A 6,000-nucleotide genomic window follows, 5' to 3' on the forward strand; every position below is an offset into this window, starting at 1 on the left:
TCTGAACATGCAAATTGGTCAATTTCTGCTTTTTTTTGGGATTGACCATTATTCTGTCGCCACTGCCTCTTACCTCTTGTGTTAGATCCATGTGTGGGTCAAGCAATGTGTTGTCATGAAGGGTAGTCTTGGCCTCAGCGATGCTTAGTGTTGTTGTGGGAGCATACCACAGTGGTACTCCAGTTATGACAATCTATGCCAGCTCGGGTTATGGCTGTGGGCTAGGGATGCGTTGGGCCCTGTACAGGATCTCTCTGCTACTATGGAATGGGTATATTGTGTCTGAATTCCGTAGTGGATTCACTGTGTCCCCCGATGAAGTGGTGACACCAGTAGTGTCACCCTGAATTCAACAGTATGGGCTCAAATGCAACGCTGAATTATACTCTCCATGGCATCCTTTTGTAGGGGGTACCAGGCATCATTCCTCCTGTCAGTAATATAGGGTCCACAATAAAATAGCCCTCACCAGTCAGAATATCTCAACTATTTTTTATCCCAGAGTTCTGCTGCTCCTTGCCGGCTCCTGAAGTCACATCGCAGCGACCTTAGCAGGTGTTATCTAGGACCCAAAGTAGGAGATGTGTGCATTTCCAGTGAGGTCCAGGCTGGAAAAGATAGCCGCAGGTAATGGACCAGTTGTCCAGGTACCTGAAGGAGTCACCCGTGTAGTGTGCCATTTCAGAATGCAGTGTCTGCCCCGACTGGGAACCGTACGTTATCGTGGTAGGATATTGTGCCAGGTGCCTGCCGTGCTGTGGGTATAGTGGTGCGAGTTAGTGCAGATTCAGATGAGGCTCTGGGTCATACGTTTTATTGCAACTATTTGTGGGGGATGTGGAGAATTATTTGTGCTTTCTTGGTTGTGGTGTCCCCATTGCAGTAACTCCACATCAATTGCAATGCCTCCACTGTTCATTGCCCCCAGGATCCCACTACCCTGCTGCTCCTTATCTGTTCTTTCAGTCAAGTTGCAGTCCCCCAGTGAAGGTCACCATAGGGCCCAGTCCAGAGGTCTATATTCTTTCCTTGAGGTTCCAGGCTATAGAGGACTCATCCAAGCACTGAGGAGCAGCCTGAGTGCCGTAGAGGGCTTGTTATATGAGGTGGCCATCCCAGAGCATGGTTTTGGCAGACCAGGAATGTAATGGCGGGATGTTGCAGAGTGCAAAATGTCACTTTTACTGTCCGGAGTTGAGGATGGTAGGCGGCCGTCCCTCGCAGCGTCTCTCTGACGCAGATGGTCGCTGGGGAGTCGCCCTGCCAGTATCACGTAGCTTCTTTAATGAGCAATCACATTCCAGCTTCCTCAGCGTAGTTCAGCGGTCTTCACGGCCCCGTGCGAGGGCACTGCGACAGGAGAATTCCCACCGCAGGTCCAGGTCTGAATACCCGTTGCGGCCGTGATAGGCGCTGCATCAGCCCTACTAGTATGTCAGTCACCTTCCGGCATGGCGGTCGCACCTTACCAGAGGGGTTTGGTGCCTCACAACCACTCCACTTATATGTAGAGGTTATATGTAGAGGTGGTCACACACCCCTGCGGGCCTCTCTGGCATCCACAGCAGGTCGGTGCTGGGGACTCGGGCGCCTCACAAGGTCTGGCCCAGATCTGCCCCTCCCCATCTGGTTCCAGAGGTCGAGTCGAAGGAACGCCACTGCGCCTCTCCAATTATGGTACACCGGGACATTGCACAGGGTTAGCGCAGTGTTCGGGCAATTCCCCTCACTCGCAGTAATTCATGGCACCGGCTCCGGGGGATAATCGGGCCCGCGAAACACAGAATATTTGCTAAGGTTATTAGTGCCGTCACTGGAGCTGCTCAGGCGGCGTCCATCTTCGTAACTGCGCAACAGCGCTCCCCCAAAACGTCACTTTGCTTCTCTTACCAGATCCCTACCTAAGTAATAAATCACAGACAACTTATGTGTATGGAAAAGTTTTAGGCCATAGGCATTTTATTTTCTTACAGAAAATACAACACAACAAAATAATTACACTGCCATATGCTTTTGGGCACATTGTGTCCAGTCCCAAAGTTGCCCAAGGCTCCTCCTGAGTCCTTGTTATCCCTGGGCCTTCGTTCCTGGGCAAATGCCGCCTACGACATGTCTTGGACCGTGTACCGAAAGAGTACTCAGCGTTCTTACTTCTGCTTGCTCCTTCTTTCTTGGACCGTGTACCGAGAGAGTACTCGGCGTACCTGCTCCTGCCTGCACCCTTCTTCTTCCATTATTATTGTAGGGTGGGTTGGGTGGCAAACGTTTTTGCTTCCCCTTCTCCAGGCACTAAGAGCCTACCCGAGAGAGGTGAGCTCTTACCTGGTTTGTGCCGCATCTCCTTTTCCAGGCTTACTTATACCCCCCCGGCCTTTTGTTCCTTCCTGGGGGCGGCCGGGTTACCCCCCTGAACCCTTGCTGTTACATTTCGCACCTTCCCAGGTGCTATTTCCTGCCCTTCCTGGGCTTTTGTTTCTTGTGGCGCCGTTCGGATGCCCCTCCCTACGCTTTCACACCGTTTTCCCCCACCCCGCGCCTAAACTCCCAGGCCCTCTATCGTCCCACATTTCATGCGGCCCGGGGCCTGGGTCATAGGCTGAGTAGTGTGGGTACACTTTGCTTCTCTTACCAGATCCCTACCTAAGTAATAAATCACAGACAACCTATGTGTATGGAAAAGTTGTAGGCCGTAGGCATTTTATTTTCTTACAGAAAATACAACACAACAAAATAATTACACTGCCATATGCTTTTGGGCACATTGTGTCCAGTCCCGAAGTTGCCCAAGGCTCCTCCTGAGCCCTTGTTATCCCTTGGCCTTCGTTCCTGGGCACATGCCTCCACACCTGAGCGGGTGTTCCTTACGCCCGCTCAGGCCCCCCCAAAAGCACCTTACCTACAACCCCGTTCTTCTAGTGCCCTAAAATTGTTGTTGGAAAACCCCCATCCCTTTCCTTGATAGATGCACCCCATCCTGGTGAAACATGTCCGGATTGTTCCGGTGTAAGCCATGTTTTATGAAATGCAGCCCTGTGCCCTTGCAGTACTTTTCTACTGATTTATTTAGTTTCTTTCTGGCTATTTCAATTGCATGCCTCTTCTGTGCCCCATACCAGACCCTTCTTGGTATTATTTCTGACATAAAGATCTCAGTTTTACACCAGCTGCGGGCTATGCTATGCAGCGGCTCACAAATGTTCCTGTATAATTTCCCCCTATTTGTGCTCGCCAGGTCGTTCCCTCCGAGGTGTATAACCAGATACTCGGGGTCCCTGAAATCTATCCAGACCGACAGCCAGTCGTGAGTGTCCTCCCAGTGCATCCCCGGGAGGCCTCACCAGGATGTAATCGCTGCCGTCCCTATGCATTAATAGCTTTCCGTCGACCTCTGGTCGGGGGTCTAGGAATTCTTGTGTGATGCATCTGGGACAGTGGTCCTTCTCTCTCCTGTAATTTTCGTCTGTTGCTCTCCCCCGTTTGGTATGCTTTAGCTTTCTCTAGCATTATAGGCATCCCCTTTTCTCCCATACTAACATCCATCCTTGCCAGGCCGTCTCTTACCACCGTATTACTGGCCCCCGGCTCCCCTACACTGAAAGCCCCATAATATGCCAGCGCAAGGTACTGCCCTGAACCGCGCGGCTTCGCCCGTGCTGCTACTTGCCTCACGTAATACTTTTAACAGAATTATCAGCTTCCCAAAGCTCACCCGCCTTCTGTTACCTGGCTTCTTCCCCTCCTCTGATAGCATATTTTATTCTAGTGCTGTCGGTTGGGTTCCGTATGCCCGAAACGTTTGTGGTGCGCCGCCGCCCATCTTTTCTTTTTCCCTTTGGCAAATTCCTCTTCAAGAATTTCACACATTTCTTCAATTGCAATTTTACTTCTTTTACCTTGTTTCCACCAACCAGCTTTTCCTTTTCTCCTTTGGTAAATGCCCCTTCGAGACATTCCCAACTTTATCAATAAAAATGTTTCCACCTCTTTTACAACACATCTTTTTACCACTTTTCTTTTTCCCTTTGGCAAATGCCCCTCTGAGAAATTCACACATTGTTTTCAAATAGCAATTTTTTCCACCTCTTTTACACCTGTTTCAACCAACCCATCTTTTACATGCTCTTCGTACTTCTTACCCGTTTTGTACTTTAAGGCGTTCCTGGTCAGCTCGTCGATGACCCTTTCTTTTCTCTGTTCTTCTCCCACTTCTTTTGAGTCGACCTTGTGGCCAACCGTGCTTTCCTTTCTAGTGCCTCCACCGGGACTCATGCCTTCCGTGGCGTGGGCGTTCTTTCCTTGCCGGCGTCTGTTCTTAGCTCCCTGAATTTTTCCCACGGCAAGCGTGAGATTGCATCACCCACCACATTTGCTTCCCCAGCGATATGCCTCGCCTTTATGCATCTATTCATTCTTATGCTTTCCAGCGTGATTGCCCTCATTAATTCCAACACTATTGTGCCTGACACACTTCCTTTATTCAACACGTGCACCACCGCCATGTTATCTGACCATACTGTTAACTCCCTCTTCCCCCCATGCGCCTAACGCGACCCATATCGGGAAGGGCTCCACAGCGTTATGTTTTTTGTCCCTTCCGCCACCTGCCATGTTTTTTGGCCACTCGCCTGCAAACCATTGTTTCCCCAGTATTGCGCTAAACCCAAGGCCACCTGCTGCATGGTGAACAATACCCTTTTACTTCCTCGTTCACCGGTGATTGCCATATCACCGACCCATTGAAGATTTCAGCAGTTCTTCCCACACTTCCAGATCTTTCTTGATTCCTTCACCTAACCTGACTCTGTGGTGCCCCCATTGTAGCACCTCTCGTTTTCAGCTCAATACTTCTCTGGAACGCCCTCCCCTATGGTATGATTCTCCCTGTGACGTTCCACTTTCCTGCCAGCGCTTGCAATTCTCTCACTGTCGCTAGCAGATCCGTCATCTTGTCACCGAGATCCGACACATTCCTTTGTTTGAGTCAATTTCTCTTCCTAGGAATTGGATAATCTGTGTTGGGCCCACCGTTTTCTCCTCCGCCAGAGGAAAACCCCACTCGCTTGTTATTTCCTCCCAAGCAGTTGTCGACAAAGTATTCCCCCTCCCAATGCCTATGTAACCGTCTTCGTGATCTGATGTTGACTGGCAACAGGCGGAATGCCATCCATGCCCCTTTTCCCGCTTTCCTGACCAGTTCTACTGCCTCCTCGAAGTCTGAATATGCTACTGTTGCATCGCTCTAGGCCGTTTCTTGGTCTGTGTATTTCTGGAGCCACCTTTCCATCTCTCGATTTTTTCCGGGCGTGGCCCCCTTCCCGCCCCAGTTCTTATTTCCGCGTCTCATAGCTTCTGCCGCTTGGAGCTGTGGCCCTTGTGCACTTGGAGCTGCTGTGGTCACCCTTACATCTCTCGCACTTGTGGCTGAACTTGCACTTCCATCCCCAGCTACATGGTACCCCCTTTTCAAAACTTCTACATTGTCCTGGTTCTGCTCGCGTTGTCCCCGTGCTCCCACTGCCCCCCCCCCCCCGTGTTGTCGGGGACAGGCTGCTCTGCCACCCTCTGTGTGACCCATAATTTCTGCTCCGCAAACACTGGTCTCTATTTCCGTCATAGCTGGATTTGTACTTACTGCTATTGTATCTATAATCCGCTTTGTAATCCTTCTGCCAATACTGCCTTCCCTGCTGCCCCCCTGTGCTCCGCTCCTTGGAATCCCATTTCTCCTTTAGCACATTAAATATGTAGTGATTGAAGTTTTCTTCATCCCAAACCATATCCGGAAAACAGTCCATCTCCTTTCTGAACTCGTGATCGTACTCCAGCCATGCGTCACTTTGCGGGAGTGCACAGTTCAGAGAACTTTCCAGAGGCGGTGAGATTAAGTATGGGAGTGGTTGAGGAGGAGAAGCGGGAGTTGTTGGCGAATGTTGGGCCTTGGGAAGAGCAGTATGAGGTTCTGTTTTCTATGGTGGAGTTGGATGGGGCGATTCGGAAAGG

Source organism: Ambystoma mexicanum, chromosome 3q (genome assembly GCF_040938575.1).
Source record: "Ambystoma mexicanum isolate Mex_15411 chromosome 3q, UKY_AmexF1_1, whole genome shotgun sequence".
Lineage (NCBI taxonomy): Eukaryota > Metazoa > Chordata > Amphibia > Caudata > Ambystomatidae > Ambystoma > Ambystoma mexicanum.